A 23,445-nucleotide genomic window follows, 5' to 3' on the forward strand; every position below is an offset into this window, starting at 1 on the left:
GCAAAATTGAGAGGGAAAACTATGATTTTTTAAATCAAGTGTCTGCATAAAGTAGTAGGTTCATGTACATGCGCTCTGTATTTTAGTTTTGTAAAAAGTATTTTACTGCTATCAGTCTTGCTGATGGAATGAGAAAAGCGCTATCCAGTTACTCTCGTGGGGACATACAGCTCTGCATCCATGCTAATTCAGTTTCCTAAAATAATACTATGATTAAGTCCTCACTTTTTTTCATCCACAGTCTTCTTTGGATACTAAGTATCAAATTAAAATGATTGACTAAAATGAGATACCAGCTAAAAACGACCAATTTATCCATATGTTAATCTTTAGCAGTGTTACACACATCTGAACTCCTGTTATTGTAGGACCAATATAGTTCACAGTACGTTCACTGTTTCAGTGTTCCTTCCTGGCTCTTGAGATATATGCTATTTTCAGAGGTTTTAAAAAATAGAAGTGTGAGGACAAAAATATGTAACGATTATAGATGCTCGTGTCATTAGCTGGAATAGAAGTATATTGGCATAGTAGTTCAAAAAAATTTTACCTTAAAGATAGCCAAAGCTAAAAATATTGATGACCAGCCTCTACAAGCAGCTGGTTGACCTCAGCTTGCCCCAAATACTAGCAAATAGCTACAAGGTTCAGAAATCCACAAAGAATTTCACTGGAGTTGTAGGATCAAACCTTTACTATTTGCTTCGCAAGGCAGACCACCGCTGTGCTAAAGGAGTCTGCCTACAAAACTGGAAAATATATTGAAATTAAACAATTTGGCAAAAGAAAAAGGAGGTGCAGAAGGCCCTGTAAGATGCAAAATGCCCACTACAGGGTGGGTCAGTCGGGTAACCCAGGAACATCATTTGTATCAGTGCTTTTGGGCTCCTGTGGTGCTAGGTAGGGCCAACACAAAATATTTCCACTTTGATTATTCTACTTAAATATTACAGTGCTTACAATTGTAGAAGACATTATGAACACCTGTAAATGGGCTTTAGTCATAACAAATGAATAAAAAAATATTTTTTAAAAGCAGTAGCAAGCTCTTAATGTTGCGAGCCATCACTGTGGTGGCCCTCTTTTTGATGAATCGATGTTTTTGACTCCAAATTCTGTCTTTCAAATCTTTACAGCAGGTATTTTGTAGCGAACAACTGGAACTGATCTCTTCTGTGCTTCAGAATATTTTACAGAATGTGTCTTCCAGAAGGTAAAACTCAGTAGAGCTACCTGGACTTTTTTCATATAGTCATGAGTAATTTTTGCATATGCATGTGAAACACATGTATGTGAGAAATACAGCAAAACGGAATCCCCCTTAGTTATTATAAAAGGCTTAACAAAAATTATAATTGATGCTACATCTCATGTGGAAATGAGTTAATGGTGATAATGAATTTAAGTTGTCGAAATTGCAATTGTAAATATATTCTCACAGCTAAGAAAAAAACCCTGTCCAGATGATTTTCCACCCAGTAAGAAACTCAAAGCCAGAGATTCTCTCTCACAGGAACCCCATTAATACCCTGCTGAAACAAATCTGAATTTAATTCAAACTCGGTGGGTAACAATGCTGTCTGCTTTCCTCTTTACTGCTATGCTATAAAAACACAGGAATTAGATTTAGGACTAGCCACTTGCTTTCACAACCGACTGCCAAAACCTGAAAGTATTCTCTTTACTTTTTTATTATCCTTTTTTAGTCTTATTATCGTTGCAGATATAATTTCATGAAACTTTGTTGCTTTGTTGATAGGCAAAGATTAGCAATAAGCAAAGCTCTCTATATTTTTCTTCAACTATGTGATAATCCTCATCTGACCCCTCCCCCCCCCAAATAACTTTTCTATTAGTGAGTCCCATATTTGCTAAGAATGAACAACGATGCTCCAAAATTTTTAGTCTGATAAGCATGTGTGGAAGCAATGCAGACCAGACTCAGAAAGAAATCAGAGAGGACGTTTGCATTGTTTGTACTTATTCTGTGGGCTCCTGTGCCACAGTTAGTGCTGTCTCATCAAAACCCTCACACTCTGTCGCTGCCTGCATCTGCCAGTATCATTTTCTAACCACACTGCCCTTAACACAAATGTGATGAAGCAGGTGAAAGTCATTCCAATTGGGCTGAGGGTAGCTTTTGTCAAAAAAAGATAAACACCACTATCATTAGCCCAAAAAGGAGGATTTTAGAAAGAAAGCTGCTAGATGAAAACTGAAATCCAACACCCTAAATAATGTAGTTTTAGTACTCTTACCACTAGTATCAAATTAAATTTTCATTGGAAACTTCCATGAGTCTGAAACCCTTCTGTTATGCCTATCTCATAATTACTATTATAAAATAATAAATACGTGTGCAAGCAGGAAGGCTGATGATATCAAAATTACAGACATATTCTAACATTTCAAATGTAGTAACAGAAAGCACTGACATGTCTGTCTGCTGCTAATCTGGAAGCCATTAACCACGTCGCAGTTCAGTGCTCTAACGCATAATCTTTATAGAAGTGCCAAGACTTCTGTTGACTTTCTCTCTGCAATGCTATAAAATTGCTAGGTAAGAAAGAAGAAAATGCTGAGGATTTTCAGAATATGTCAGAGCTAAACTAGTAATAAACTGAAGTACCATCAGAAGTATGACATCTTACAACATGGAATTAATTTTCAAGCACCAAAAGGGCATTAACACAAGAATATTAAAGAAAGTTTTTTAAAATAGCTATGCTTCTTTTTGCAGAACAGCACTGAGTATACCTTGCCTTAACCTCTGTCCCCAATCCCATTCAATAACAACTTTGTCCCAGAAAAAAAAAATGTAGAAGACCTGAGAGTGAAGAGTGATACAAGTGGTACTAAATGGGAATGGAAGAAAATCGACAGTCTGGTGAGCATCTTAAAATGAACCGCTGAATTTGCTTTAAGGGATTAAAATCCTCCCCCTCAGAAAGAACAAAACAAAGCAATAGCAACCCAGCCAAGCTCCATTTGGGATCTGGCTACCCCAGAAATCGTTCTGCTGAACAGAGCTGTTCGTCGTCTTTGGCTGGCCCTGCTTCCTCAGGCCAATTAATCCCCAAGTATCTCAACATCCATCTCAGCCCAGGCAGTTATGCAAAATCTCTGGCCACAGAAAAGTAGCCCCCAGATGCTCATCTCCTCTTAATAGCGAGGCACTGCAGCCAGCAGGCTCACGTATCTGCTTTGGTGCCCTGATCTATCCCACATCGACATCTTGCTGTCCAGGACACCCCCAGCTTGCCCATGCAGAGGCTATGAGGCACAAATCCTCATCAGCGGCCAAACCTAGATTGCTTATCCAAAGCTATAAAGGGAGAAAAAAAAAAATCTAAGTGCCACTTCGGCCTCCTACACTTAACGGTGCTGGCATCTGCATCGTCTTTACCACAGAGGTGACTTAGCACTCTCCACATCTCAAATGTGATGCCCAGCTAAACGTTTTTGAGAAGTAGAACCTCAATATGCCAAAGACTTTCTCCTTGGAGGCAACAGGACCGCGTAACGGATTTACAAATAAACTAACCAGTTTCTGGTGAATCCCCACAGCACCCCAACACATACCAAGTGCAGCTCAGTGACTCTCATTTCAGGAAACATTTTATTACCATATTATTTCAGGTGATACAACGATAGGAACAGCAATGTCAACACTAACTTTCCAGAGCTTTCTCTACTCCTTCACCTCAGATCTAAAGTATTGGCTAACTTTTGTCAGAGTATCTGAGGGCCTCTAAACCCACCTTTTTTAGGGGAGATAAAGGTCCTTTTCTATGCAAGGGAAGCAGATAACTGCTGGCACTCATTTGATGACTAGTTTCCTTCTCCCACTCACCCCCCAACCCCGCTCCCCTCCTTTAAATGAGCAGCCTGTACTAAAGGAAGGCTGTAAAACGTTGAGTACAAAACCGCAAACAAATGGTTTGGCTTGGTTGTGAAACAGTTTCAACACTTTCTATTTGAATAAAAAGCTGCAATTCTATCATGGCTGCCTCCACCATAATTTCTATTGAACTAAAAAAAAATTGGCTCAGAATTGCAAACAAGTCCTATTTGCAGGCAAGCAGAATTCATGCAAACAAAACTGAAATGATAACTGAGAAAGCATTTTTGAATAAATGCTGTATTTGTCCTAGTCACTACCCCTCTGTGGTTCCAATTCCGTTTGTCAAAAGGAAGGATTATTTCCTGAAAGTTTAGATTACGCTGAATGTGAACACTCACATAGGCACATACATAGAGAATCCCTCACCAGGAATTCTTTCTCTTTATTACAGCCTATGCAGAGTCAAAACGCTCCTTGCTAAAGCACAGATTGCTCGTACCAGCCACAGAAAACTGCCGGTAGTCAGCATCAAGTACTGCTCCCTCCAGCCCACCCACAGAGCCACAGGGGGCAGGAAGGCAACGGAGGAGCTGTGGTGTAATTCACCAACCCACCCACTTTACAGTGATCAGGGACGTACAACCCCAACCCATGCCCCCACTGCAGGACCGAAACGCAGACACAGGCAAAATGCCCTTTTAAAGCACCCTGAATTGCAAACGCCATTCCACAAAACGTTCTGTGAATTTACATTTACAGCAGTTTGTGGCTGGCATATAGTGGAGAAGTGCTTATGTCACCTCACTGCAGTGTACGCAACAGGGTACTGGACCTAGTTCATCCTTCACTCTAAAAGAACGCTTAGATATTGATAACAAATTAGCCCACATAATTTTAATGGTTCTAAAATTAAAGTAGATGCTATGACATATCTGGTTCAGCCTCCTTAACTCACATCAACCAAACTTTGTTTTACCTATTTACCAAGTTCTGCAGTTTTTAAGAAAGGGGGTCCAGGTGGAGGACCAGTCAATGGAGCCTCCCAGTACCCACCATTCCAGGTCTAATTCTTCTAGGTTTCAGTTTATTAGTTCAGAGGAGTGCAATAAAGGAAAAATAAACTGCCAGAACACAATCACTGTCTTTTATACAGTTTCCATCATATTTCTGTGATGGAGAGTTTAAATCAGTGCTGTCTATCATTAGCAAGATGCCAGCAATCTCAGGAAAAAAGAAAAAGGGAATAAAAATAAAATGTAGCTGCCAAAATGGAGTCACTATCTGAATCTGGTCTTGTATGGGTTTCAACGTGTTCCTCTTGATGTTTGCAATGATTCATACTGGTGGAGGTATATCCTGCTGCCAAAAGCTGCTGGCTGTTAAATAGTTTGAGTATTTTATTATTTTGTTGCTGATGTATATTTTAAAATAAGTTGATGTTGTGGTTTAACAACAACAGCCAGCAACTAAGCACCATTCAACCACTGGCTCACTGCCCCCTGCCCAGCAGGGTGGGGAGAAAGGTTGGGGAACAGGTAAAACTTGTGGGTTGAGATAAGAACAATTTAATAATTGAAATAAAATAAAATATAATCATAAAAATAACAATGGTAATGAAAAGGGGAGAGAGAGGGGAACAAAAGGAACAAAACCCAGAAGCAATACACCACCAGCTGCTCCCCCCGCTGAGCGATGCCCAGCCAGCCCCCAGCAGCGACCGGCCCCTCCTGGCCACCTCCCCCCGTTTATATACGGAGCGTGACGCCCTATGGTATGGAACAGCCCCTGGGCTAGCTGGGGTCAGCTGTCCCGGCTGTGTCCCCTCCCAGCTCCCCACGCCCCTCCTCAACGGCAGAGCAGGGGAAAATGGAAAGCCCTTGGCTTAGTATAAACCTTAGTTAGCACCAACTGAAACATCAGTGTGTTATCAACATTATTCTCCCGCTAAATCCAAACCACAGGGCTGTACCTGCTGCTGAGAAGAAAATTAACTCTATCCCAGCTGAAACCGGGACAGTTGACCATCATCTTTGGTTTATAACTGACATGTAAAAACCACAGGACAAGAGGGGTGAGATTTCAATCTCTATAAATAAAATCCTGAACAAACAGTGACTCTCTTTTCAATGAAGTTGGAGAAAGGCTGATGCAGTAAAAAGCTGGGAGAGAGCCAAGGACTCAGAGTTGTCCACGAGGTTTGCACGGCCGCCTGCGAGCCCCTCGGCAGGGCAGCTACTGCCCCAGCCCGCCGCTGCCCTCGGGTGCCGTCAGCCTCACCACCTGGCACTGCTGCTACCCTGTTATTTCTGCTCTGTTGTCATTTGCCATTCCTTTCCATCCTTGCCACAGTCACAGCACTGTCCTTCTCTTCATGTACTGGAGGAAACAGCAGTCTTTGTGCTGGGCTTACACGGAGGGATGAAGAAATCAGCCCTCCTTCCTTCCCCATGCAGAAGAACAAGAAGAGCTCACAGACATGTCTTATTTACGCAGCACCACACACACCTCCTTCCACAGGCAAATTTACCTCTCGCCATTAGGCTAGCATGAAGGCCAGCATTTCAAAAACGTACTTGATAGTTAGAAGGTTAGGAAAATAAGTTTCCACATACTGTAGCCACACTGTACTTCTCTAGCCACCAGCCACAGCCGTGGGATGAGGGATGCTGTGAGGTGCTTCTGAAGGAGCTGTTGCAAGAACAAAGAATAATATGCCACGCAAAATCTCTCTGGACTAATTGAATTATTACTTGCAAACTTGTTCACATTGCATATTGCAGAATATTTGAAATATGCAAAACCAGAGTTTTCCTATCCACAGAAAATAGGATTCATATTCTAGGCTTACAGGATTCTGTATCCAAAGAAGTCAACTTTTTATCTCAAACAGCTTTATAACAGATGCCAAGCCAGAACTCCTGAAAGCGCCTCACGCCTGTCGCTGTACTTTGCCATTAGCCCCTGTCACAGGGATGTATAAGTGGGTGGGATAAGCAGCCCAGCAGCAACTGATCTTCTGAAGTCTCAAAATATTGACAGAGCTCTGAGTTGGCTCCTGAGGTATCTACACAACTTCATCCACCTATACAGTGAAAGCTGGGGGATAAACTGGAAAAAAAAAAAAAAAAAAGTCTTCTTGAAGGCTTCTTACAAGTCTGAGGGACAAAGCAGGCTTCCACAAGACTGGGAATGTGTAAACCTCCGATATCATGCAGTGGGAAACGCGTATCTTCTGAACACTTTTGAAAAACTAAGTTTTCCAGTCTAAAATAGAGACTAATCTTTCAGCCCCATCTTTAGGATAAGAATTAAAGACCTAGTTTCAACCCAGCATGCTTTCAGAGAGTAAATGCAGAAGGAAAATATGTTCTGTCCAAAAGATTTCATCATATGATGTATCAACACCGAAACAACTAAACAGGGCATCCACAAACTACAGACAATTGGTAACTTAACATGCTCTAAAGTCTTTGCAAGATTGGACCATTATTCAGTAAAACAATGGGGCCAGAAGTGGCAAATACCCATTCAAACATACAAGCAAGTTAATCTTTTTAGATATTTCTTAACAGCAGCAGTGTTTCTGAAAACCATCAAATCTTTCTGTGATTAGATCAAAAAAAAAAATAAAAATCACAGCAGGTAACCGAGAGGCATAAGAGATGTGCAATCACAATTAAACACAACCAGAAAGAAGTGGAAAGAGCGTGTCAACTAAATAACATAAAGCAATATAAAACACATAAGCAAATGCATCATGTCTGAAATCATGGCAATATGGTGATAAGGTTCAAGTGAAAAACCTGGAAAATCTCTCATAAGAAGTAATATCTGATCCATTTATCTCACAATCAAGGGTGGCAAAATCTTTTGCTTCACTCTGAGACAAAAAGCATTAGCTGAGGTTTCTAAGAGCTGCTTAGCTGGAAATCTGACCAGCCTTGAAGAGGCTGTTAAACGAAGACTACAGTAAGCTGTTTTTCAAACTGTGTGATATCATAGGAGGCAATCAAAGCATCGCTCTCAACAGAAAGAAATTCCACAGAGATGCTTTGCTGTAACGGGGAGTACAGAGAGAAGCAGCAGGATCTGCCCCATGGCCATGAAGCAGACCATCGATTCCCAAACATCTGCTCCAGCCCAAACAAACATACTGCTGCTAAAGATTGGATCCAGCCCGTAACACTCATTTTTAATTCGGAGGGCAAACCCTGTGCAATACCAGCACACCTGGCTGCAGCTGTGGTGCCCGCAGCATTGCCCAGCCCCGGGCAATGGGACCAGCGCAGCCCCAACAAGGTTATCTTTCAGAGGTGCTTGGTTGCTGACAATAATTTTGTGTGATATTAAAATATTATTACCCACCATTACGAACATGACAGATTTAGAACCAGTCCTTGTATTAGGAAAGAAATTCAGCTCTCACATTTATTCTTCATACTGCAGGATTCAAAGATATCTTTCCATTTATTCAAAAAAACCCAGAACAAACTCAGTATCTTTAATAGCAATCTAGAGAAAAATCTAACCAGGAGGATGAACACTGTGAAATCACAGAGCACAAAAATCTTTCGTGAGAAATTACAGTGCAGGAAAATAGCAGAATAGCATTATTGAACACAAGCTTTTATTTTAAACTGTAAATAATAATGTTTGTCTTGAGATTGGTTTTCAATTATAAGCCTAGTACAGTCACATCGTTTGTTATGTATTTAAGCCTTCAGTATGAATTGTAGGTAATTACTAGATTGGATTAAATGAAAAAATTGGTAACGCTGTGACTACTGGGCATTCTACTAGTCTTGAATCTCCAAAAACAAAATAACAAAAAAAAATGAGAGTAAAAATCCCTGACTATGCTGTGATTAACACCGAAACGTAACTTTTCGGCTCTTAGGTATAATTTTAATGCTGAACAAATTAACTTAAACTATATTTTAAACCAACTAGACTGAGTATTAAAATGGACAGTAAATGTAAGAACTGACATGAAACACTCAACAAGTGGACCATCACGCTATATTGCATAATGGATTCGTAACTTACCGGTTATAGCAAATAGTGATGCACCTACAATGAAATTTACACCTTAACACTTCTAATTTATTTTTATTATCTAGGAATAATAAAGTCTTTCTCATTAGTAGTAATTTTTCCTATTTTTTAACTGGTAATAGAGAGCACTTTTTTTTTTTTTTCATATGCAGTAAGTGTTACGAGTTTCCTTACTGACATTTAACACTGTCTCTTTATCAGTTTAATGTCTTTTCTACTTTTTGTGTGTCAGGCTTTTCCACTGCTGAGCTTAGGATGATTTATAATATTTTACTTCAAGGAAACACAGTATCTTTATATGAAGTGCCATGTTTTTAATTCCCTCCTTCATATTGCAATAGCTTAACTGCATGCATAATGTGAGATTATTGGTATGCAGAAGATATGCTAAATTATCTATTTTTTCTGCCCTTGAGCCTCCCTAAAGGAATTGAGGTAAAACATACCTACTTCGGGGGTTTTCTACCCTCTTCCAAAAAATTATATCAGATTTTGGAGTAATTGTTTTGTGTCAATGCTTAAAACTGTTGTTACTTCATCTGAACAGTTTAATGTTGAAATTTAATTTTTCCCCATATGATCACATTTTGCCAATACAGATATAAATGGTTATTAATTTTTTCCATTCCCATGTTACTATCGTTTAATGCAGTACTTCATGCACGATCACCTCTATGGAAAACAATAACCAAGGAATATTCTTTAGTAAAAATTCCTGACTTCAAATGACAGCTTACCACTCTGCAATTTGATCTTGTGTGAAAATTGCTTCTTACCCAGTATTTGCAGTGGTTGAACATAGAATATCGTCATCCTAACTACTGTCCAAATGCCAACATATGGTAGTAAACAAAATAAAATGTGAATCATCACTTAGCATGCATATTAGATATAACCAGCATACTTGTTCTAAAATAACAGTGGCTCTCTAATTTTACTCTGTCCACCTCAGGGATAGATTTTCCGAGGAAATAAAAAACCCCTCATACATGTATTTCACATGCACTAAATCAGCAGCACTGCAGCTCGAGTGCACCGAGAGAACAACGTGCTTCCCTACAAAAGGGAAAAGAAGACATACTGCAAAGCCTTGCCTCTCCGCTAGCCGGCATCTTTAGTGTTAAGCAGAGATAATCCAGTTTGACTACAGAAATCAAATATTTCATGTCTTTTTTTTTTTTTTTTTTTTTTTTTTTTTTTGAGGGGGGGAGCGGGGGCAGATTCAATTGGTATATTTAAAGCAAATTCTCAAGTTTCATGCAGAGTACCTGAGTTTCATATTTACCCCCTGAGATAACCTGCCTTACCTGCCTCTCAGAACTAAACTTCCAAGAGAAAGTCCATTTTTCTGTGTGCTGCCTGTTGCTCTAGTTCCCAGCAAGCACTCACCTACGTTTCCTTCTTCTTGAATGTGAAGAAAACCACATCAAACTACTCACATCTTAATTGCTCAAAATTCATCTTCTGTAACTCTTAAAAGATGCTGATAGTCTGAATCTCTTTGGATTTCCAAGAAACTATAGTAATTTCTATCGCATTTAGTAATGTTTACATTCGCTGACCTTTACTTGCTCCCGGGGAAATCAACAGGAGAAGAAATAATCATTTCACTGGTTTTGAAAAATGAAGGGCCCATCTGAGTTCCTAAGAGTTATCTTAAAATTTCTGGATGGGGCTGAATTTTTAAAGTGCTCAGCAACACTCTGGCTTCCCCTCCCAGCTCAGCCTTGGTGCAATTGCTGCTGGCAGGGCTCCGCGCCATCGGGAGGGCAATAGGGCTGGAGACCCCCAGGGAGGACCCTGGCAGGGGGCTGTGGGGGGGACAACAAGGCAAAGGAAGGAGCCCCCACTTGCCACGAAAGCTGTGCGTACCAGCACCATTGATGAGAGCACAAGCCCTGTTACCACACTCCATGGAATGCGCCAAGGTTTGTGTTCATCACACAATTGATCTCTTATTTCCATCAAAATGATAGACAGAACAATCAAAATAAGAGGAATGTTCAGTATTATACCAGGCTGGTAAATCATATGGTTGGTTTCTAATAGCACTGAAAGTATCAAAGGGAGAAAAGAATGATTGAGTATGGGGGTTTCTTCATAAAGTAATCTGTGATCTACTAGTTACATACACACACGGTATCTTTACCCCCCAAAATGAATTAGAAAGACAAGTGTGATGACCCAGCACATCAGGTATAAATCCTCAATTATCCTGTTTCATTTGCAACAAGAATCTTTGACAGTGCAAAAGAGTTCACTGTTTCCTCGGGATTTCTCAAAGTGTTCAGGTGGCAGCTAAATAAGCTTGAGGAAAGAAATTAGTTGGGTCAATGACTCTAATCCATTTGGTCAAAACACACAAGAATGGAAGAGATTATTTTATTTGGCCTTCAGCGATGAGGAGCAAAGATTACTCCAGTGTCCCAAGTAGTAACTGCACATAAAAAAGTAACATTATGGGCAGCGCACCACAGTTCCATGCTTCTGAACAGAAATTTGCTATCAATTCTCCTTACAAGTTGAGCTCAATTCTGCCTCCTGTTAAGATCCAGACTAGCTTAGCTTTTAGTTAGGATTTTTAGAGGATAAAATGTAAGTGACAGTGCAAGCCTTCTTTTTACTGGAAAAAATGGATGCCTTAGCTGTTGGCAGTGAAAAAAACTTGAAAAATAACCCAGCACATAAAAGAGGGGATGTACTGATGGTTTTGTCCATTTGTATGCAAAATATAGCTAGAACACCTTTTTCCTTTTCTAGTTTCCCTAGGTTTTAGCAACACTAAACCTGTGTCTAATGATGCATTTAAAATTAAGAAACATGGAAAGAAAATCGATTGCTAGAGGAAATCCAAACCTGCATCCAGCTATGTGATAAGAGATTAAAAAATATATAAATATAAACGTGTTAAGCTCTTAGGTTTTCTTGATTTGTGACAAGAAAGAGCTGGAAAAGCAGGACTACCCTGACAGTCATCCAAGGATGGATTTGCTCTGCAATCTGGGAAAGAAATCAGTACTAGGATAACTGAGTAATTGTGGCACTGGTTAACCAGACTCTTTACCCAGCCAGGCAACCCATTCCTCTGATAGATGGGCTCCAGTTTTGGTTTTCCATGGTACTGGAAGGAATCAGAACTCCTAACTGCAACAGAAGTGCAAGAAGAGCATGGAGTAAAGAAATCAGTGAGCAGAAAATAACAGGCATCCCAAACAGGGAAAAAAAAAAACCCAATCCACTTTATGCAATCAGAAGACAAAATTAATAAGCCTTTCTTGCCTGTGAAACTCCTTAGAAAATCAGGATTTTGCTTGCTAACCAGGTAGGATTTGCAAGGACTGACAACAAGTTAGTGGGTGTCTTTGCTTCAACTCCAAACCAACATGGATCAGGTTCCCAGGAGATGAACCTGAGGAGCCAGTCGAGCTGTAAATTCACTCAGTGTACTGGCAGAAGCGGGATTGTTTCTCTGCCTGAAAACCCCAAGGAAACTTCTGTTGCTCCTCCTCACAGTCCTCCTACATATGCCCTCATGTTTTGTCAGTGGGATTATTACTTCTGAGGAAATTACAGAGTTCCTGAAGGCTGTGATCAGTTGTGACCCTCAGAGTTACTGGGGATTTGTCCTGATGTGCCACTATTGCTTCTTTGCCCTCTATTCTCTTTGGTTTAAATTTCTACAGAAAATAAACTAGTTGGAAAGCAGGTCTATTTTGTGGCTGCAAAGCATTTTACACCCTTTGCCACAGTATTCTTAATACTTACCATAAAATTCCTGCAAACTATTGCAAAGCCACAAGTCCTAAGAAACAAAACAGAAGAAACAAGGGCATCTGAAAGAACAATGTATTAGACTAATGGGTAAGATGAGCAGCTTGGGTTTTGATACGAAAGGCCCTTGAACCTTGATACAAAATTCCTACTTCACATCATTTAAGCCCAGGGTCAATTGCTCTGATTAAAAAAAAAAAAAAAACAAAAACAAACAAAAAAACACCCCCAACTGTAAAGTACTTTAGCTTGTCATATCTAGAAGAGCAGATACTCTTAAAAATTTAGTATAAATGAAGAAAAGAAAGGGTTGCAGTCCTCTTGTGCTCCTTACAGGGCTCGCAGATGGATTCAGTTCTGTTTGTGTTGTTGCACTTTGCCTAGGGATGCTGGCTGACACACAGTAAGCAATGAGAGTGACCATAATGACACGGTGCAGGCAGAAATAATTCATACAGCTGCTGAGGGAAAAAAAAAAAAAAAAAAAAGGAAAAAAGAGAGGGAAAAAAAAAAAAAGAAAAGAAAAAGATCACCCAAATGGCACAGAGGTGGGAAAGGAAATCAGTAGCATGCTTTTGTTCCTACTTAATACTTCAGGATTATTAATGAAGGCTTCAGCCACACGCAGCCTCCATCTTGCCTGCCTTGTCAGATTATTTAATGCAACGTGGTGCAAACTGCCTGAGGTTATAGGTTAGGCTCAGTACCTTACTCATGCTCTGATTATTTATTTTGTTCACTGTTGTTTTATTGCAAATGCCACTTTACAAGATGAAACACAATTGGTAGCAGTTATACATTTAGTCAGTCTGCAACACGAGCACGCGACAAGGGAAGGACAAAGGCACCACTAGCTTGCTGCAAGCCACCAGCTGCAGTTTTTTCTGGGGTGTTAAAGGTTTTGGTCTATCAACAGTCTCAAACGATAGAATACCCTCAGTTGGAAGGGACCCGTGCTGCCTTTCTAATATCAAACACATGAATAAGTCGATCCACGTACCAGAAACGTATGGCACCAAAGTGCTAGGAGCGAACACACCAAGCGTCCCACCGCCCCTCCGTTAGCGCATCTCGCAAGCGAGACCATAACCCAAACGGCTGCTGGGGGTGAACCGAAGCTCCCCGGCCACTTTGCTGCTGCAGACAACTCAAACACTTCCCTTTACTGAGACTACCTGGCAGCTGACCAAATGTAAGATATCAGCATGTCCCTCATCCTCCCCTCCGTTTCTTTTATTTTCCTCTTCCCGTCAAAATACAGGTTCCATATTTATGCACAGAATTTTCTTTGAGATTTGTAACTGACTGAAGCCAAGGCATGGAAGAGAGCATGTTATGGTTGCACAGATAAAAAGAGAAATACTGCTGTGCGGACACAGACCTCTGCTCAGCCTGGCCGAGGTTAAAAAGCCTAATTCTTCCCAACCGTAGCCTCTCTACATCTTATCTAAAACCCCATGTCCATTATAGGGTAATACAGACAATGAACACCTTTTGTTTGCTTGTTTGGGCTTTTTTTTTTTTTTTTTTTTTAATGCATTAGCCACTTTCTCAACTTCGAAAATCCTATTTTGTATAGATAATATAATTTAAGTGCTGTTACATTAAAATTTCGAGTCACATTCCCTTTACCATACTTTCTGCATTAGGGAGGAAGAGATAAATTTTTAATCTTTTATTTTTAATGAAGATTAAAGAACAAGTTCTGCTTGGCTTGCCTTAGTACACCATACATTTTAATGTATATTGATTTGTATAAATGTCTCATTTAGAGCATATTTTTGTTAGTATTAATGGGTCTTGGACAGATAAGATTAGTCCTCCTGTAATATTGCCAATCTCATTGGTCAAAGTTGAAGAACACATTACTTTGTTCTCAGATGAAAAAGGAAGACAAAGAGACAACTCCTGAGACTGGAATATCAAAGGATCGATGTCCTCAGCAGGAACAGACAGCTGCGGTCTGCAGGAGACCACACAAAATTCTGCCTTATATCGGCTACAAGAGGGAATTTTGTGCTTATTCTTGCTAAGCATTTATTTCCATTTTTCCATTAGTTTCTGTGGAATTCCAAGTCAATCTTGTCAGGAAAGGGACTTAAGAAGCACTTTTGAAGGTAAACTGAAATCCAGCAGAATTTGTTACTCTCCAGACCTATGGGTTCTGTTAGACTGCCCTTTGCTATATGAGTGCAAACAGCTATATGAGGAAAACAGCCGTTCACATTTTCTACGTGAGCTTTAGAAATGCTTCTTAAATCTCCATTCTCATAGTGCAAATAATAAAATCACAACAAGATACTACAACAACAAAAGTGCCATACATTTGCTAGGCTTTTTTGTTTGTTTGTTCCCTACTGTGTGGTCCGTTCAGACATTCATGCTTTGTAATGTCTTGCATGTGCAAAAATAAACTATATGAATCCATGATCTCTCATGTAATCCAAATATAACTCAGGAACTTGTAGTCAGTTAAACCACACCCTTTTCCTACAGTTCAATGACAGAAGAAAGAAAATCAAAATAAAACACAATACAGATGAAATTATCTGCCTCTCTGCCTACTCTCTAGATGCCATCCGAGATGATTTCCTGCTTTCCCCATCTTCTCTTGAACCGCCGCCTTTTAACTCGTGATGGCAAAGAAATACCTTTCAACAATGACTTAATGAAGTTATACAATCACGTCTACCATGGATATAATCTTCCAGTAGACTGACATTTTTGAAAACTGTGATTGATATTTCTCCAATATTTGCAGTTCCCATGAAAGCCTAATGATTTCCTCGCTGAGCAAGAGGCACCTTGATCTTCCATTTCAGATTGCAAAGTCCTCAGCATACGATAGGGAATCCCAGGTCCAGGTGTCCTACCATTATGCAAATGTTAGGTAAATCCTTTTGCTTTCTCCATCAGATGAAAACCAGTGACCTTTCAGATTCACCTGAACTTCCCCATAGATTTTGCTACTTGCAAATAAAATTGGTCAGACCCTGTTTTCAAAAGCTATCTTCATAGAGCCATCCTGGAAAACAGAAGGCTCTGGTGAGACCTTATTGCAGCCTTCTAGTGCCTAAAGGGGCTGACAAGAAAGCTGGAGAGGGAGTTTTTGCAGGGGCATGTAGCGATGGGACAAGGGGGGATAGCTTTAAACTGAAAGAGAGGAGATTTAGATTAGGTATTAGGAAGCAATTCTTTACCGTGGGAGTGGGAGGCGCTGGCCCAGGCTGCCCAGAGCAGCTGTGGGTGCCCCGTCCCTGGCAGGGCTCAAGGCCAGGCTGGACGGGGCTCTGGGCAACCTGGGCTGGGGGGAGGTGGCCCTGCCCGGGGCAGGGGGCTTGAACCAGGTGATCTTTAAGGCCCCCTACAACCCAAACCATTCCATGATCCTCTTGTACCCATAAAGATGCAAAAACATTAACAGTGCAGCAAATACATCCTGAACCATCTAGTACTATCCGTGTCTGCTGCCACAGTGAAATTGTTTCATGGACAAATTGTCCGTTTGAAACTTGATCGGTGTCTTTTGTTTCACTTTTCACCCATGCAATACAATTACAAATGAATTCTGCTCTTTTTCTAGGCCTCAATCCTTTTTAAAATGGTTATGACCATCATTCCTTCTTTTGTAACAGCAGATGGGGAGCAGGACCACAGGGTACAGTACTACAAATGGAGGACAAGCCTTTAATGCAATGTTCTGGAAAGAAGAGAGAAAAATCATAGAAACTAAGATGTGGCAACACTGTATTTTTCAAAGCATAAAGAAGTCAAAATCAGCTCAGTAATGAGAACACAGGCTTTGGAAATTATTCATCTACAATGAGAAAGGTAACAAAGAAACTCAAATGCAGTCATAAATAAGTTTAAGAAAGGCTTTCTTATTTCACAGACTTGTCTTGTAACGCTGTTTCTCTGGCTATGACGAGGAGACACCTCAGTCCTCCCTCAGTCCTTGTTCTGCTGTGCAAATCCCACTGTGCCCTGGCACGCTACAGGGCTCTCAGCACCAACATCCATAAAGAGTCTAAAATCTGGAGTCAGTATTAATATTAACCTTTGTAGGGCAATTTCTCCATGTTGGGGAAAGAGCTTTTACAGGGAAATACCACCAGGTATAGAAAAATAAATTACTATTAGAAAAAGAGTCTTTGAAAACTAGTTAAATGCCTTTTAAAATGTAGTAGATTTTGTTTCACTTCCCTCTGAAAACTTTACTGAGCGTCTAAATGCTGCTCCATGAGAGCTGGTCAATGACCAGCTAACAACTTCAGCCAGGGTTTCTATCCAAAAAAGCAATCCAAGTTGTCTTTGTCCATTTATTTACTTTTAGCTTAAATAAAACTAAAGTAAAATGCAGTTCAGATAAACATCCCAGCACAGATTAGCTCATCATCAGAGCGGAAAGGTTCCACCAGCAATTTCTGCGGCACTGGGGTGTTATTTCCAGGGGAATGTCCTCAGCACGAGCCTCTGCAAGCAGGGAGGAAAGCCCAGCCCCGGGGAGCTGCTGCCGAGGAGGGACACGGTCACAGCTCTGCCCCTGGTGCGGCTGCACGCCCCGACCTCGCTGTTCTGCTTGGGCCAATGCCCTGCGAGGGCGGCTCGGGGTTCACAAGACCGTCGGCCCACGCTTCACCAGAGACAACGCTTCACACACTCAGCATTAAGACATTTCCCTTTCCCACTCTACAAAGATACCCTAATTATTCTATTCGGTTATTCATGACCAAATCCAGCAGACAGCACGGGAAGGGCTCCAGTTTGTGTACACTCCAGCCATGCTGGCCAGAGGAGCACTGCCACTCACAGAGCAAATGTTGGAGCTGGCACCATGTGGGCACCAGGCAGAGCTCCCAAAGGAAATAAAACAAAAAGTAAAATTCACAGTCAAGACGGGTTTTACACCTTTTTTTTTTTTTTTCCCTCCTCCCCCCCGAAAGTGTTTTACACTGTATGGTACTTGTAAACCATTTGAGTTTTTCTACCACGTAGGTGCCACATTATCTTGTTCTTTGAGCCCTGCCACTCCCAAATATATCAGCTCCCCCGGCACGGCTGCACTGCTTCATCAAGAGGCAGTTTATTCAGCCCTAGCTAAAACACCAGCACCCACGCTATTGTGCTATGAGACAAATAACTACAGGTCTGCCCTGCTCCAGTGCAATGGGCTTCTGCCACAGGCTTCTGCAGAAGCAGGACCCACCAAAGGGTTCAAAAATATGTATTAAATTGACCACAGTCACAGTCTTTCAGATTGTGTTTTTTAGCCTATGATTTTTAATGGCCTATTTCTGGTATCTTTTGGAACACCGACAAATCAAAAGTAATTAAAACAGGTGTAAAAATCTGCTGGTGATGCAAAGACTAGAATGTGAAGAAGATAACGGGTGAGATTTGTCTGCTGAATTAAGGAAAAGGAACACCACTATTCTAATATATTTATTATGAGGAAAAAAAAAATAGGAAACTTTACCCTCTATCAACAGGTACACACAACTCATAAGCTTGTCTCTCGGCAGACTTTTAACACATAACGTCTTAATGTGATTGCCACCTTGATAGCCAAAGAATACAAAGGAAACAAGGTTTTTAGGAAAACCACCCTTTCAATCTCGTGATATACTGTAAAAAAAGATGCAACCTCCTAGAAATAGTGACAACCTTTAATTTGTGGGTGAAATAAGAGAACTTCTGATTTTCAATCCTTAGTGATAACAAACACAAAAAACATTCACTGATATAAATGACATATGTAAAGGTCAGCTTGGCTTTGGGGAACCGCGGTCCAGTCAAGCAAAGCATTGGAACATATGGCCAATTCTAAGTATAATTGACTAAAGTGGCTAGAATTGAGCACCTGCTTAAGTGATTTCATGGCATCATGCCTAATGAAATATTAATCACAAATGGCAGAGCTCCATTATACCAGGAAGGTCTTATTTATACAGAATTGAATTATATAATAATTAAGGTATATATAATCAGCCACAGTAGTAAGTCTGTCAGTGCTCTCATCTGAATCAGCACATTCCAAGAGTGTTAAACCAACAGTGAAATATCCCTGTTTCTAATTAACCTTGCTAGTGATTTTATTTTGTAAAGAAACATGCAAAGCACCTGTACCAGTTGCACCAGCTGCCGCGCTGCAGCAATGCACTCGTGAGCCTAAGGTGGCTGCCTTGGCTCACAGTGCCAGGGAGAACGCAGGCTTGCAGCATCAGCAGTGTATGAACAAATGCAAAATAGGAATAATTTTTAAAATTCAAAATTATAGAAATAGTAATTATGTTGTCCACGGGACTGGTAGTAAAGATACACTTTACCCTGTTTAATTGTTTTTACAGCCTGATGAAATTCAAGGAGTGTAGCAATGGTTTTCAAGCCTAATTCATACAAGTTCCCTAAGAGCACGGAAATGATTTGTTCAATTGACACTTGCCACACTAGACTTCTTTCAAGTCTGTCTGGTCTTCCCCATTACACAACTTAAAGATAGAGGTGGCAATATTTTTTTTGTATTTTATTTGTGAGCCTTCTCAAAATACAATCCATGCAAAGGATATGGATTCAGTTTTCTGACAGCTTTAAAGCTTCAGAAATTTTAAAACTACTATTAACCTTTCTATACGCCTTTTTTTCAAAGAGAGAGGTGGTATTTTGTCAAGACTTTGCCTGTACATTCCTTAAAACATTACACAAGACAGTCAAGGTGTTAACTGCTTTACTAGAGGTAAATTATTCCAATGATGACAATAGCAAATCCAGAATTACATTTTTATAACAATACCAGTTTCACAAGATGAGGGTAAATTGATATACTACTCCCTCTTTTTTGAGTTCTTAAATATAAAATATAAAATGGTAATTTTGAAACAAATAATTTTCGCTACATTTCTGAGCTACAACTTAAATATAAAGGGAATGATCACAAAACCAAAGAGATCGGAATAGAAAGTGCACTCGAATCTTCTTTTAATTTTTTCTTTACAGAGTATTACAGAAAATGCTGCCCCTATAGCTCAAAATGGGGCTGATTATGCTGGGTTCTTCGTTTATCAAATCACAATTAAAGGAGTCTGATTTTTTTCCATGGGATTTTAACATGTCAAAAATATTTCTTACTTAGGTCTGAGCATCTTGCAAATGAAGTATTGCATTACAATCAGATCAAACCAAATTAATATTTGTTAATGCCATTTGGCATTTCCTACCAAACGGGGATGGGTTTGCTCCATATGATTTTAGATGTGTGTAACCACTGCCTGCCAAAGGAAAGACTGATGAGAACTTGTACGTGTGCTATATTTTGAATAATCTACTCATTCACCTCATTCTGGTAGAACATTTTAGTTTAGAGAGATGAGAATCTGGACAATATAACCTTATTAAAATAAGCTTTCACTGCAGTGCAAAAAACCCAAACTCTTGCCTAAGGATAATTGCCGAGGCCACTGTTTTCAAGTGTTGATCTTTTCAGAAAAGGAAACAGTTCAGGACTAGTACCTGCTGTTAATCACGTTCCCCCAGTAAACAGCGTCTTAGGGCAGGAGCGGTTGCATTTACATGATGTGAGGCAGGTGCCCTGGGCTCTCTGTACCGCACACCCACCCTGCGCAGACAGCGATGTGGATCTGATGGAGCAGCTGTCGGGGCCTGCCTGGCCAGCTCAGCCGTGGTGCTGGGGGTGGGCTGCGTGCAGGGGGATCAGGTGCCGAATCCCCATGTGCAGGGCACTGCCCGACTCCCGAATGGACAATTTCCAGCTGGACTCAACAGTGGTTTGTAACAGATGAGGCAAATCCAAGAAACACCTGTTAGCTTTGGGAAGAGGAAAGTTGGCACCACACTGCTTTACCAAATGAGCCAGCAGGATACAAAGGAAGAAACAGCACTGAAGGAAAAGAATGGATTTTACTTTCAGATCTGCAAGCTACATAAGAATATTTAATATTTGTCACATTCTTTCTAGGGGGACAGTGACTCATTTAGATCAGGATTCTTTCATAATTCAGCTTCAAGTAAATTACAAAAGAAGCTCTCAAACAAAGAACACATTGAAGAAGAGTTTAAAGAAGACAATACTCAGCTGTGCATGCTCCCTCAGCCAGTGTCAGGCTGTGTGTAAATATAACTTATAATGACGTGTCACCAGTATGGTTTTGGCAGCTGTAAGCGAGAACGCCTTGGAGTTTAAAGGCACCTCTTCCAGACACAGAAGTGAGCTTCTGCAGCGCAGAGGGCAGAGCTGTAGGTGCCCCTGCCTGGGCAGGAGCATCACCAACACGGTCACCGCGGTGTGGTGGGCAGCCCGGCACCAGCAGGCTCAGGAACCAGGTCTGCGGGGAAAAGGGTCCCCACGGTGGCTGGTGGAATACTACAGACTGCACAGGTAGAGTACAAGACGTGTGGAAGGAGTTTGCCCTTTAGTATGTTTTCTTTATCTTGTCTGTAATCATGACATTTCAAGCCCAGAGAAGGGTTTTAGGTCCAAGTTCTTAGTGGACATTATTGCTACCTACCCTAACAATTTGAACCATAAATACAAATGCTGGTTAAAGTCACAGAATCTTAAAAATCTAGAGTATTTTAAAGTTGAGAATCTGATTATTTTTTTTCTTTTTCATTTCCAACACAGAGGTAATTTGTTGCTCAAAGTTAAAATATATGTTTTATAAATGCAGATAGAATTCAGAGTTTGCTACTCGAGGAGTAACAGACATTACAGTTTAGACATCCAGCTCTGATGAAGCTACTGACCTACCTCAGATTACATCTGTCATCTCCCAGAGCTTTCAAGTATCATCTATAGAATGAAACGGGTCATAAATAAATGGTCTGGGAAATGTTTAAGATTGCTGCAAAATCAATTGAGCACAAACGAGAAGTCTTTTGCAATACCTAGCAATGCTGAGGTGGAATTCCTACTTTGATTCTAAATAATGATGATCAACCAAAAAGCCTTCTCTTACAAGTGGGTTAATGAAGACGATCAATGGAGGGGTCAAAATGCCTTGAGCTCTTTTTGGCAGAGATCCTGAAAAGGTTAATGAACGAAATACAGATGGAAATCCATCTCCAACCTACCATATGTCTGCTGTATTGCCACAGCATCTGTGTTTATAGCAAACAAGTCCCTACATGTACTGGATGGAGAGCTTTTAAGAACCTAGTTTGAATAATTTTATTATTAGCAAAGAGGAAAATAGGCTTAATAATAATGTCATGTAGGTCATCAAATTGCCTTGGTCTCCAAAATATTGGCAGAGGTCCCTGACAAGAAAAGCTAACATGGATTATTTTAGGAACTCAATGAACTGTGGACAACTTATGTCTGTAGAAATTATGCTATTACAGGATTTAAACTATTAGCGCCTCAGAAAAATTCAATACACTAAAAGACTGGATAGGCAAACCAGCAAGCACAGTGATTCAGTACCAGGGATACAGCCACCGTACAGTTACCATCACACCACGTCTCACCTGACATGGAAAACCAATCTGGTCCACAAAGACAAATTAAGATTTATTTGTTATGTATTTCTTTAGGAATGCTGTAATAACAACTGCATACGGCAGCAACAATCAGTTCGCTCTGAATTAATACTTTTCCTGATGGTAAAACCTCCTCTTTTTGGCTGGCTTTGGGCAAAATGAGTAGACAACCATATGCTATTTTCACATCACTTCATCACAGCGCAATCACCTTCAAAAGGCAATGAAACAGTCGCATCTACCTAAGCGAAATGCAGTTATTGAAGGGTTGCTCCCTACCTCTGCCATTCCCTCCCTCGCTGTGTCAGCTCCAGCTTACCCATGCCATTTGCCTGAGGGTTTACACCCTTCATCTCCCTGTCACCGCCTTCAGCAGGAGCCGTGGCCCTGCATTCCCTTTATACTTCTCACGCCATCCAATACAACTACAGATGTTTTCATTATCCATATAAATGTCTAATCCTTTTCTGAACCCCACTAAGCTCTTGGCTTCGCTGAACTCTTGTGGGAATTAATTCCACAGGTTAATTATGCATTTGTGTAAATACTTATTTTCTTTAATGGTTTTAATTCTGCTGCCTTTCGGTTTCATTATAAGTCCCCTGGTTCTTGTATTATAAGAAAGGATAAGTGAAAGTGCCAGATTTACTTTCTGTATATGCAATTCATTATTTGTATATCTCCATCGCGTGCCCTCTTTATGTCCCCTCTCCGCACTAAACTGTCCCAGAGTTTTAATTCTTTCTTCACACAGAAGCCATCCAAGCCATTTGCCATAATTAAAACAATTAATTTCAAGAAAAATCCAGACTGCTACACAGAGAATTCAGAAAGGAATGAGGAATAAGCTGAAAGAATGACTAAGCTCCCTCCACCTACTGGGACTTTTTGCAAGCCTTACGCTGCACACATTTACATACAGAAGCCCGCTGGTCTTAGGCTATGTAGCTGATAATATTTAAGTGTTTTAATAATCCTGTAAAGTGAAATTAATGTTTTCAATTTATTAAGAGTTTCTTCAGCAGCACTGCTGGGTTTAAATTCATGATTACAAGAATTTCAATTCCTGACAACAGTGAGCACTTACACTCTTCCTAGACTTATGAGCCCGCTTTTCCTGTGAGAAGTAAGTTGAGAAGAAGAAAAATAAAAGAAAATTTTTCTTTATCCCCTGTAATCTTTGGGACACAGATGACATTAAAAAACATAGTTACTTATACTGATACTGAGATAAAGGCTTTTTGTAGCTGGACTTTAGACTGTTAACAGCACCAAAATCT

Source organism: Falco naumanni, chromosome 13 (assembly GCF_017639655.2).
Source record: "Falco naumanni isolate bFalNau1 chromosome 13, bFalNau1.pat, whole genome shotgun sequence".
Classification (NCBI taxonomy): domain Eukaryota; kingdom Metazoa; phylum Chordata; class Aves; order Falconiformes; family Falconidae; genus Falco; species Falco naumanni.